Source organism: Colius striatus, chromosome 18 (genome assembly GCF_028858725.1).
Source record: "Colius striatus isolate bColStr4 chromosome 18, bColStr4.1.hap1, whole genome shotgun sequence".
Classification (NCBI taxonomy): Eukaryota; Metazoa; Chordata; class Aves; order Coliiformes; family Coliidae; genus Colius; species Colius striatus.
The window spans coordinates 10415113-10428391 of record NC_084776.1 but is presented as its reverse complement, the minus strand read 5'-3'; the positions used below and the strand labels follow the sequence as shown (position 1 = coordinate 10428391).

The following is a 13279-nucleotide window of genomic DNA, read 5'->3' as shown; positions in this document are numbered from 1 at the left end:
TCAGTCACAGCTGCTGCCAGGCTGGACAAGGAAAGCTCCTTCCCCACAGCTTCAGTCCAAAGCTGCTCGTGGTCCTGCCCTTCCCAGCCACACTGATGGGCTCAGTGGTTTATGGATCATTTCAGTATCATGCTGTCACCAGTATCCCTTCCCTAGCTCTGCCAACAGCCCCATTGTCCCTGCCTATGCCCAAATCCAGCTGGGCTGCTGCAGCTCCTGGATAGCCAGTGGTTATATCAGCCCTGGATCCAGTTGCTTCACCTGTCTGTCTGGGCATGAACTCCTGACTTGTCCATCTGATCCAGCTTGTCCTCAGAAACCAAACAGCCTTTCATCTTGCACTTCTATTTCTCACTCTCCAAGACTCACCTAGCCCAGCAACCTGCCTCTGACAGCAGCCTGGAGGGGATGCTTAAAGAAAAGCATGGTCAACAGAGCAACCAGGTGGCTCTCCCCCAACATATCCTCCCAGCAGCACTAGGCTTTCCTGTTGTGGAGAGTAATTTCTTTTTCTACTCAAATCTGCTGGAGGGTGGGTTCACCAGCACTGGAAATAGCTCTGCCCTGCATCTCAGCAACTCCCCTTCTCACACCCCTCCAAGCAGAGAAGCCTTTAATTCCCTGTTTAATGCTCTGGTTCCTGTGGGGTTTTGCACAGCACCAACCCACTGCTGGGCTGGAAGTGCCTGGGGACACACAAGCTCCTGGCTCCCAGTTTGATCTGCTGCCTGGTGACAGGCAGCCCCGAGCCCAAAGTCAGGGAACAGAAAATAAAGCTCCTGTTTCATCTCAGCATAGCTCATTTCACATTAGTAATAACTTAATCAGTGCATAATCCCCTGAACTTCTCCCATTTAGCTTATCTCTGCTGTTCCACTCACATGTGCTTTTCAAGAGGCAGCACACATTTAATTTATGGAGCAGCAGGAGCTGGGCTGCTGGACAAGCTGGGTGGCCATTGGGATGCAGGGACACATCATGCACCTCCAAACAGATGCAAACCCAGGGCATACAGACCAGAGGGTGGCTTTGCTGTGCAGCCCTTGGGTCTCTCACCCTGGGGATGGAACGGGGCATCCCAAGGGCAATGTGACAGCCAGACATGTGGCACGTGAGAGCAGGGTTCCAAGACAATTCTTAACCCCTCCAAGAAGCTGCCTCTGAGCCAGCCAGACCTCAGCAAAGGCTGACTTCCACACTTGGCTGAGATGATCAGCAGTGCATTGTTTTTGCCTGACATTAGCTAACAAAATGCAAGAGAAATGGAGAGTAAAAACAATTCCTCCAAAAAAATCCCCTGAGATCCTGTGCAGCCTCAGACTTCCCTGGATGAGTATGGGAATGCAGAAGCCTCCTTTACCCATTCTACCAGGAAAGTCTCCCAGTCTCCTGGCTGGAACAGGAGTCACAGCCTGTCCCATTAAAGGGCAGAGGTTCTAACAAACGTGCAACTAAAAGATGCTGTGGGGGGAAGAAGAGGAAACCCTGGAGCTCAGTTTGTACAGGGGCTTCCCCAAACACAGTTGGATAAACCAGGCAAAGATACAGCCAAGACAAACAGAAAAGCCCCGAGATGGGGTTAAGGCAGAACATCCATGTGAGTTATTGCCTGCCAGGACTGAGCCCATTCTGGGGACAGCCCTACCAAGGCCAGGCTGTGCTCAAGGCTCATGCTCCCCAGCACCATCCACCTGCCTGCCTCAGGAAGCTTCTAGGACTGACTCCCCCCAAAATGGGGATTTCTGCCCAGGGTTTGCTCCTGCTCCCATGTCCCCACACCACCAGCTGGTCAGAGCTTGGACCCTGAACTCTTGGACTCTGAGTGAGGCAGAGACTGTATACTCTTCCCTGCTCCTGTGCATGAGAGTCAGGAAAAGGACCAAATACGACCCTACAGCTGGCCAGAAGGGCTGAAATCACAACCACCAAGTTTCCACAGACAGAGTAGAACCCCTGGCCCAAGGGTTTGGATCCCAGCTTGTTTTGGGGGAGTCAGGACACTGGTTCACCGGGATCATGCCTGGGAAGGCCATGGAGATGACTGAAGGCCATTGCTGCCTTTGCCACTCAGGGCTGGGCCTTCACCCCAATTAGTAGCCAGGCTGCATTCATTTAATTATGAAGGTCTGTTTAGTGATGCAGCTCATTTGAATTTTAAATGGCTGTTCAAAAAGCCTGGGCAGAGAAACAGCTCTGGCCCCTGATTAAAACCCAGACACACACAGAGCTCATCCCAACAGGAGAGACTTTGGGAAGAGTCCTTCCTTGAGGGGCTTTGGGAGGGATCCAGGAGCTTCTCCAGCCCTGAGAGGGGCGGACAAGGGAAACTGAGGCACGGAGCCACACAGGGCTCACATTCCCAGCAGTCTGCAGCAAGCCTTGTGCCCAAACAGGAGCCCAAGACAGAGATTTACTGCTGCTTGAACAACATCCACACTCCAGGCAACCCAGAGAGGCTGCCTGCTGCCAGCCCTCACCGCAGAAGCACAGCTGCCAAGACAGCTCTGCTCCCAAACCACCAAGGAGGGACAAGGATATTGTCAGTGGGGAATGGAGCTGTTTCCCCTGGATCCCAGTGAAGCTGGAAGCCCTACAGATGAGCCCCCAGCGCCAGCCCAGCCCCTCCCCTGCTGCCTTTGCTGAGATTTCCCCTCGTGTCACTGCCATCATCCAATTTCCCAGCTGGTTTCCAGTGAATCCAGGATGCTTTTCAGCAGCAAAGCTCTGAGCTTTGCTGTCAACAGTAAGCAGATATTCCTTCTCCATTAAAGAAATAAAAAATACACCCCAAACCCTAAGTACAAACAGTAATAAACAGAAGTCTCAGCCTTCATTGGGTTATCCTTTCAGGCACCCTGCCAGAAAGCAGGGCTGGTGTGGGGCATGTCTGCCCTCAGCCCTCCCCTGGCTCTTGGAGGCAAAGTCAAAGCCCTTCCTCATCAACACCTCTCTCTCTCTCTCTCTCTCTGTTCTTAGTCTTTTGTTGTTGTTGATGTTGTTGTTCCAGCAGCTTTAAGGAGGATAACAAGAACGATTTGACATTTTTTGGCAATGATTATTACATCTCTTGGAAAGTGTGTCTCATTAAAACAAGAAGAAAGGAGGAAAAGTGCTGAAGTGACTCTTTTAAAAATGCAAGAGGCAGGATTGATTTGTTAACCTGAAGCAGAGACCCAGACTGGCTGCTCAGCTGTCTGCCAGCATGTGCCAGCAACAGGGAGCCAGGGGATGGAGGCTTCACCCCTTAAACCAGTGATGAAAATCCCCAAGAGACTCCCAAACAGTCAGGCAGACAGGATAAACCCAAACCTGGCTCTACACCATGAAGACCCAGTAAAAACCATCCTGCAAAGCACTTCTTTATTTAAACAAAAAGCAAGAAAGCTGCAAATTACAAAGGAAAAAATATTCTCATTACCCTTGATAATCAGCCATGATGGGAAAGAGAACACAAGTAAAACTGCTCAACAGATTAATTGAAGTTTGCTAAAGTATGACAGGTTTTTGACAGTTCTCCTGAGTGGCAGACACTCTTCAAAGGCAATCACTGAACCTGACAGAGGTTTTCATAGCAGCACTAGGAAATAATGATTGCAATCAATCATATCTTACTGGATTTCATGAGACATGGTGGTAAACACAGCAGAGGGAGGAGAATTATTTATGGAGCTTCAGAAGAGCATACAGCTAAGTAATTGGATGAAATCACGGGAAAAAAAAAGCAAGCATCCCCTAAGGGTGATGTCTAGTAGAAGAAGAAATAGTTTCTCTGTGAAATCAGCACAATAGTCAACAGCCAATCTGCTCAAATTCAGATGGGTCCAAACCCTGGGGAATTCACTAATGACACATTTATCTTAAAAATACCTTTTTTGGAGCAAACACATCCCTGAGCAGGCAGCTCAGCCCCGGGATCACCTGCCACCAAAACCTCCAGCAACAGCAGCCAGGATGGACATGGGAGTGAGTTCTGCTGCATGTACAGACTCTCCCTGGACATGAGGGGGAAGTTCAAAGCCAGCTGCCTTGAGTGATCACACAGAGTGGGGAGCAGCTGAGAAAGCAGCATTTCATGGAGCATCTCCAGCACAGCCGTGGCACAGGAGGCTCGCTGCCAGGCAGCCTGGCACGGGGCTGGGACCAAGGGAGATGATGGGATGTGATGCTGGCAAAGCCCAGGTTGTGCCACAGGGGAAGGAGATGAGAAGGAGTTTCCACACTCAGGCATCATGTTTTAGGGTCCTGAGCATCCTCCTCATCATTGCTCATGCCAGGAGCCATCTCCACCCAGCAGCTCACAAGCAGGGAGGGAGAGTGCAGGATGTCACCCTGTGACATGGGTTTGTCTGTGGCTCAGGGACACTTGGGCTGAGGTTTTCAAAAGGAGCTGAAACCCTCTGGGAGAAAATAATCACGTTTTGGGGGCATGTTCCCTTTATCTGTTTGGATTGATTCAAAGCTCCTTGTCCTGCATAGCTGCTGGACTCGGATGACTGCTCTCTGTCCTTGGGTCACTCAGCCCCATCCTGCTAAGGGGGGTCTCACACCACTCAGCCCTGGCTTCATGCCAAGCACATGGGGAAAGAGAAATAAGGGAAACATCACACTCTGCCCACCACATCCCTTGTGTTTTCCTCCTCATGGGTGCAGGACCCTAGTGCCACCTCATGAATGCAGAGGTTGCATCTTGCCTTAGAGTGAAAGCTTTTCCACCCCAAAACCAATCCAGTTTCAATGGGAGCAAAAGCCTCCCTAACTCAGCAGCCACATCTCCCAGGGGAAAACAGGCACACAGCCTCGACCCACATGGGTGTGAACAGCACTGAAACATCCAGAATGTGATTCCACAATACATTTCTGCTGCTCATAACATGGCTGATTTGCTGTTGATTTTTTGCCCTCCTCCTCAGACATAAGTCACATCTGTGCCTGGTGTCTCGCAACAGCTGAACGCTCCAGTACAAGAGGAGAATTTGCTCAGAGATGGTAAGATATTACTTATGTCCATTGAAAATACCAGCTGAATTAATTTCAATCTAAAGCATCATTTCCTTTGCTTTGTTTTTCTCCTTTAAAGGACAACTCCAGGCTACTTAAACTCCTCAAAAGAACAGCATACTCTTGAAGGATTTCTTGGAGGAGAAACCAGAGGATCCCCATGGACCCAGATGCCACCACCCAGCTCCTTGGGTGACTGGTACCCAGGGCTGTCCTGGGGACCCAATCCCTCTCCCATGGGCACTCACCTCAGCACCAACCTGGTTCCTGAGGAACAAAGCACCAGCCCTTTGCTTCCCCTCCACACTCCTCTTTTTACTTTCACTACTGATTCTGATTCAAGCAGAAGAGCTAAGCCTGGCACATAATCCAATCAGCCCAGAGACCCAGCACTAACTGGCAGCAAGGAAGCCCAAGGCCAGGCTCAAGCTGACAGCAATGGCCACCTCCCATCCCCATCCATCCAGCACCCACCTTGGGGTGATGCTGCTCCAGGGAGGGATGAGGTCCATAGCTGCATCCCTCAAGGACACTTTCTCACCAGCACAGGCATTCAGCCTCCTGCAAACCCGCCCCCAGCTGCCATCACACTGCTGTGCATTTCAGTTACACAGAGAAAACACGGATCTGGCTTAGTGAGTGCCCCAACACAAAAACCACAAGAAGCCACACAGGCAATTGTGAGGCGCGCAGCAGCAATTTGCACCTGGAAGAGTCCACAAAGCAGCTTGTGGGCTGCCAGTGAGGTGAGCACTTGAGTATACCTCCAACTGCCCCATGGATCTGCTGCTGAGCTGCTGGAAATGGCCAACAATGAAGTGGCTCCTGGTGATCAGCCAAATTAAGCAGCCTTCAGTCACCTGCTAGTAAAGCACATTACCTGCCTGCTATTATCTACCCCCTGGATTTATCCATCCTCTTGTCAAGTGCTTTGCAATCAGCATCAAATGTTCAGCCTCAGGGATGTTTTCACTCCCTCTCACTGTATCCATGGGCAGGCAGAGCCTTGGGGCCTTGCTAGAATCAGCTCCAGGGCTGGCAGCGGGGTGCCACAACTGAGCCAGACAGGAGCTGCCCTGGGGCTCTGCTAAAGAGATGTGAGAAAGGAACTCTGCAACTCTGCTCCAGGCTCAACAGGCCCCCCAGCTTCCCCCAGCCCCCTCTGGGGTGAGACACCACAGCAGGGGTGACCCATGAGCTGTAGAAGTTCCTCAGCTGAAGCAAGAACCAGCTATGCCATGGCAGGCAGGTTGCCTGAAGCAGCACCAGCAGGTGGGAACCAACCTCAGCCTCATAAATCACTCCTGCAAGCACCACATCACCCCTCTGGCCAGACACCCCTCTGCCCACTCTGCTCAGAATGCCACAGCAAAGCTCTGCTCCCAGTGGCTTCATGAGTGATGAGCTGCATCTCTGCTCTCCTTCTGCAGCCCTGTGCCCCAGCACACTGCAGGGCTTCCCCAAGGAGGGTCACAGGGGAGCATTAAATCCCATGGAGGAGAGAGATCACAGAGAGATCCTGAGCAAAGCTCAGCCTCCACCCAACCACAGAATCCCAGAGTGGTGGGGGCTGGAAGAGCTAAAGCAGGTTCCCCTCGCTCAGGGGGCACAGGAACGTGTCCAGGTAGGGTTGGAAACCTCCTGAGAAGGAGCCTCCACACCCTCCCTGGGCAGCCTGGGCCAGGGCTCCTTCATCTCACAGCAAAGTGGTTTTTACTTATGTTCCAGTGGAACTGGTTGTGTTCCAGCTTTTGTCCATCACCCCTTGTCCTGTTACTTGAGATAACAGAAAAAAGTGCTGCCCCATCCTCCTGACACCCACCTTTTAAACACTTGTAAGAATTAATGAGATCCTTCTCAGTCTTCTCCAGGCTGAACAGCCCCAGGTCCTGCAGCCTTTCCTCATAAGGAAGATGCTCCAGTCCCCTGATCATTTCTGTAGCCGTGTGCTGGCCTCTCTCCAGCAGTTCCCTGTCCCTCTTGAGCTGGGGAGTCCAGAACTGGACACAGGACTCCAGCTGAGGCCTCACCAGGGCAGAGCAGAGAGGGGGCAGAACTTCCCTAGACCTGCTGCCCACACTCTTCTTAATGCATCTCAGAATGCCACTGGCCTTCTTGTCCAGGAGGGTACTAAAGGTCCCCCCAGTCCTTCTCCAGCCTGTTGCTGCACAGACCATGGATGGTGGCTGCCAGCCTGGTGTCCCCACACCACCTCCACTGGGTCTGGGGTCTTGCTCCCTCCCTCAAGCAGCCCTGTGCCTGCAGGACCCCGAGGTGCACCCACAGAAGGGGCTCCTGCAGCTCCTCCAGCCCTCAAAGCAAAGGCCTGTAGGAACAGACTGCAGCTATCTCCACCCTAAGGGACATTCCCTCCCTATTTCCACATAAGTAAGAGAAGGCAGGAAACTGAGCAATACACAGACACCTACACTCACAGATCAGAGTGTTTCATTATCACAAGACTGCATGGTGGGCTGAGCCCCACAGCTTTTACTACTTCTTACCCCTCTACACACACCAGAGACCTGGTGTCTCCTGTGAGACAAGGGGACAATCCCACAGGTCCTGCCATCACTCCTCAGGCAAAATGAGCCTGGTCACCTCCTCCTCTCCCCAGCAGTCCCAGGAGATGGGCTGGGAGAGGAGAGGAGCTGGTCATGAGACCATCAATATGCACAACCCCAGCACAAGCTGTACTTCAGCTTTTCTTTTTTAACCCCCTCTTTTTCCCCCTTCTCATCCCCCTTTTGGGTTTTTTATCCCCTTTTAAGGAGTACCAGCAGGGTATTTTTAGTTGCTCCTCTGTTGCCAGCCAGCACTATTTTAAATTGCATTTTAAGTTGTTCTGCAGTGATCCAAACACCGTGTGCTGCAGGCAAGGCTTGCAAACTACAAGATTAACATTGATTTTAAATTGCTTCCTAAAAGACAAGGGCTCCAGCACAGGGCTGGCTCAAGGGCACTTGCCAGGAGCAAAGGGGCTCCCAGGACATGGCTGGATGCTGCTGGCACCAGGACCAAGGCAGGACTCTGGGTTTGCAGCCAGAACTCCCAGCTCCAGGTGATGAGCAGGACACACCGGTCCCATGGCAGCCCCAGAGTGACTCCACAGACACAAGAGCCAGGGACCCACATTGACAGCCCACTCCCATTGCAGTTCTTGGTCTTTACAAGAGAGGTATCTCACCAAGGGCATCAGCTTTGACCTCAGCTAGTTCTCTCAGGAACTCTGACCTCAGGGAAACTGTGTTATCAGGAGCCAGTGCCCCAAGGATTGCAGAGAATCAGCCCAAACTCCCCAGGCAGAGGAAGGATTCAACCCAGCATTTGCATGCCAGAGGAAGGCTTCTGAAGCCTCAGCATCACCATTCCTCCTCTGGCTGCACACATCCAGCACAGCCTTACTTACAGCTGCCCCAAACCATTCTGTTTCAGAAACAGCAGAACTCCCCAGCTGAACATTTCTCCAATGATTACCATTTCTCCTTCAGCCAAAAATACCGGCCAAACAGAGCTGGGCATCCTGCCAGGCTGTTTCCAGAGGTGAATAAATCATCCCCTTCCTTCAAACCCATCAGCCTCCACCAAGCCCAGCAGCTGGATCCTTCCAGCAGCAGCTGAGCAGGGCAGCAGCCCAAAGCAGAACCTGCAGGGGCTGGGTGACGTTGGTAGAGCTGAGGGACAAGCCTCAGCTAATCTCTGCCTGAGCTAAACCAAGCCCTGGTCTCTCATTTAGGCCAGAGAAACAAATAAATCGGTGGGCAAAAGCAGCTTTTACAGAGGCTGCTATGGTTCCCACTGTGCTAGTTTTATTTTCTGAAGTACCTGCTGCCTCCAGGGCTCAAGATGATTTTTGATTTAAGAGTGAAAAGGGGTAATAAAGGCATAAAGAGCCATTAACGTTCCTCCTGGCCATGGTGGGGTGTTTGCTCATCACACATTGATGAAAATGCCATTTGACTTCCTTATGAGCTATAGAAAAATCTATTAATTGATTCACTCATTCCCTGGGAGTCATTGCTTATGGAGATAACTGAGTGTGGGGGCCAGCAGGATGCTGCTCCTCCCTCATTCACCACAGCAATGGCAGGGAAGGGGCCAGCACACATGGCTGCACCGAGAGCTCCCTCGCTGCTCCACCACTTGCAGGCTCATGAATTCACACTTCCATCTACCAGTAGGTAGAGTGGCATTGAGGTTTTTTTGTCTGTTTAAGCCTGCAGGCATCCAAATCTGAACAGTAATGGTGTCACACAGGCACTTCCTCAGTAAGAAACTTGCTCCCAGTGTGGATTAAGCCTTAACTGCTCCTACAGCAGCCCTTACACTTCCCCTTACCCTGCACTGATCTCTACTTTACTCCCCCAGTAAGTGGGAGACTCCCCACAGAAGTGGGCAGCAATCCCTGGCATCATGTCTTTCCCCTGCTCATTTCCCTGCCTGCAACAGTAACTGAAGAAGAGCAGTAAAGTTTTACACTTCCACTTTAAACCCCCTTTCCAAGCGTGGGTTGGAGATGGGAGCACAGTGCATGTTCACCAACCCAACAGGAGATGCAGCACTCTGGGACTGAAGTGGGATGGCCCATGGGGACATCAGAAGGAGGACACATGCTTTTCATCACCTCTCACTTTCTCCATCTGAGCAAAGCAATGGTCTGCTGCCCCAAAAATGCAGATTAAGGACCTCATGGCATGGTGCAGCCGAGGGCACTCGCACCCTGGGGTGCTGCACGGGGTGCAGGGAGGCAGCTGGCACCCACACTCACTCCTAGCACACCCATCACCACTGCCAACAGCCATTCCTCAGCACAGGGCACCTCTTTAATCCATAATTAAAGAAGCTTCCCCACACTCATCAGGATGGGTTGAACAGTTACTGCTGCTGTGTGCTACTGTGCAGCGTCACCCACTCACAAGAGTCCCTGGAGCACTCAGCATCTGGCAGGAGCCAGCACAGATCAGGGCTGGGGTTGGGGACAGTGAGGCAGAAAATCCCCTGCCCTGAAGCTGAGCTCTTCCTTGCATTGGAGTCTCCATTAACCTCCTTCTTCCCACCAAAGCTTGGACAATGAGGGGGCTAGAGAATTGGCCAGCTGGAGAGTCAGCCCCACCACCCCAGCATTTGGCTAGAGGAGGGAAAAACAATAATAATCCACAGCTCAGGTTGCCCAGCACAGCTCCTCACCAGAAGGTGTTTACAGCACCAGCCAGGCAGCTTCTCCCAGCAGCAGCAGGCTGCTGCAGCCCCAGAGGCTGCTTGGAGTGGCTCTGGATGGGATGAGGCAGGATGTGAGCCCCAGGTACTGAAGAGCTGCACAGCACACTCCTCCCCATGGATCTCCCCTGCCTGGCATCCCTTCAGTAGCCCATAGGCTCCAGGAGACTAATCAAGCTCTGGATGCAGCAGCAGAAAAACCAAGCACTGGGGACGTGCAGGACCTGCGTGTCCCAGCTGGTGCCAGAGAGGCGACACACACCGACTTATTCACACCCTCTGCATGGGCATCCAGGGAAATGCTCCAGCTAATGGCCTTGCAAGCACTGTGGGAAGAGGAGATCAGAGAGGGAACCCTCCCACTGCCTTTTGAGAGGGTTTTACAGAAGCAAATGCTGGATTCAGATGCTGAGAACAGGCTCTTCACTCCTCTTGGCCAAGCACTCCGGCCGCTGCCTGCGCTACCCGAGACACGCACGAGCAGCAGATCCTGACAAGCTGCTTACAAGCTGCTGCAGACAGTTACAGAGCTGCTCAGCAGACATCATCAACATGTAACACAAGCAGCCAGGGAGAGGGTCATAATTCACTTGAAAAGAAGCTGGGAATAACTAGCATCGAGTTTGCACAGCAGAGTGTGCCTGGCTCCCTCCCTCTCTCTGCCTGGTTACATGAGTCCTTGCAACTGGCTCTCCTCTTGCCTTCATGGTGAATTGAAGCCAGCAAGATAAACTTATAAACACATGTGACTTTTCTGAAAGCAAAGGGAACAGGAGCATCCCTGGAATCACATGTCTTAAGGAAACAGCAGCCCAAGCCCTTGCTCCCAGGTGCCCCCTCCATTAAGGCTGGATAGGAAAAGGGATTGTCAAAGCCACTAAGCAACTTTGGGGTATTTTGCCCAGCTCAAGCTCCTGTCAGTGGTGCTGCTGTGCTAGCTGGGCCAAACCACGACACAGATGAACCAAGTGCCCTGCTGAGAAGAAAGAACCAAGGAGCAGATTGGGATTTGTCAAAAGTGGCAGGGACCCCAGTTTGCAGAAATTACTTTTCCCAAGAGAGAGAGAACTGGGACTTGAGGATGGACACAAATATTTTGCTTTCAAAGCTTCTTTGGGCTTGGCAGCACCTCACTGCAGCCAGGACCTCTCAGGCTGAGATGAATCAAGTCATCTCCTCCTCTGCTGTCCTTCCCTCGTGATGAACCACACACGGAGGGGATGCAGCGGGTCAGGATCACACACGCACACCTCCTCCCCCGCTCCGAGCACAGCTGACTGCGAGGGAGGATGACACAGTTATTCAAGCTCCCTCTGATCGTTAGCAAACACAAGCTTGACCTTTCTGCATCTCCTGTGAGAACAACCTGTGACGGGACCTGTCCATGCTAACGCAGCTGGGATGCTGCTGGAGCAGAAGGAAAAGCAGCAGAGACGGGAGCGGGAACAAAGGACCCCTCGGAGGAAATCACGTAGGTTCTCACATTTCTGTTTGGCCTCCTGGCTCTGCTCCTCAGGGAGCAATTCAAGGGATGGAAATAACATGAGATCCCATCGCTTCACGGTACTATGCCTCTGGAATGGTGAAGATGCCCTGCACAACCTTCATCTTCCGCAGCACAATTCCCGCCCCTCTGCCCCCCTTCACCAGCCCTGCTCTGGACAGAAACAGAAGCCACAAACACTGAAGTATTCAGCTGTGATGCATGACCCTAAACAATCTCTCTCTGTCCTCTTCTGTGTTCATTGATGGAAGAAATTGCTTTAAGCAGGTGAGACTCCAGGAACTGGAGCAAGCATCAGCCACAGGAGAGGCAGAGCACTCCAGTAGCTGGAACCCAGGAGGGGTACTGGGTTTGGGGAAAGCTGGGCAGGCTTTCTGCCAGGTCATATATTAAACACTATTTCCAGTGCAACATGCCTTGGCTGTTGTCTGCTGGACCTCTCCCAAGATCCTCATATCCCATCAAAGCAAACCAAAGGCATTCCAACACACCAAGAAAGCAGTGCTCAGCTTCACTCACAGCCCACAGCTGGGCCAAGATGCCCCAAGCCAGCAAAGGGAGCTTCCCCTGCAGGCTTTTCTCCATAACTTTTCCACTTATTTTTCTTTCCCTACAAAATCAAAGTGAATTACCAAATCTCAGGGGCTTTTGCAGCAGAAACCCATTCTGTGGACACCTGCACTTCTGCTGTGCCACAGACCAAGAAAAGTACCCACAGGCACTGGTGCACTGCCCACCTCCAGACAGGTGCCAGCTCAAGGCAGTTACCATTGCATATCTGCAGAAAAGTCCCAGTGGCATAGGACTGGGAAACCCCTGCCCCAGTCCACAAGCTGTTTAATATCCCATCACAGTCCATATCTTGCAGCCCTGAGGAGATCAGACTCCTAAACATCTCATCAATGTAGGACAAGGTGCAGCAGCCTTGCAGAGGATGTGCTTCACCTTTGCTCACTTGCATTTCCCAGCTTGCACTCTAAAATCAGCTCTCTCCCACCATTGTCCTTCCTTTTCCCCTTGTTCCCACTGATTCTGTTCCCAAAGGGGTTGAAGAAACACAACATGGAAGCCCAATTGTGGTCAGCAACAGGAAACCAGCTGCTGGGAGTTCATTTTGGGGTGAAAAAAGGCAGGTGTTGAGCTCTCAAGCTAAGCACCAATCCAGGCAAGGAAACACTTGAGAATGAGTTGAAAAGGCAGTTATGGAAACAGTAAACACACAGCTCCAGTGCTCAGCAAACCACCACTTCCCAAAGGCATCGAGACTCAAGGACTTCAGCACGAGAACTGCTGTTGCAGCACACAGACCTCAAGCACTGAGATATCTAGATGAACTACTCAAAGGACAACCAAGGTCAGCTGAATGAAATTACATCAGAGCCCTCTTTCAAGAATCAGCAGCCCCCAGCAAGGGTAGAGCCCAGCTCCAGCCATTGTGGGACATCAGGGCTCATCTTGCAGGTCCCTCGGGCCTGCAGCAAATTCCTCCAGCACCTTGTACCCCACCATACAGGAATCGACAGTAGGAGAAACCAGAAGTCTTTCCATTTTTAAAGTAGC

General features: G+C 51.8%; 1 protein-coding gene across 5 annotated transcripts in view; it reads right to left on the bottom strand.

Annotated features, from left to right (window-relative positions):
• The window catches only part of MGAT5B (alpha-1,6-mannosylglycoprotein 6-beta-N-acetylglucosaminyltransferase B), a 67215-nt gene that overhangs the window by 43786 nt on the left and 10150 nt on the right, over positions 1 to 13279 (bottom strand). The gene's annotated exons all lie outside the window — the stretch shown is intronic.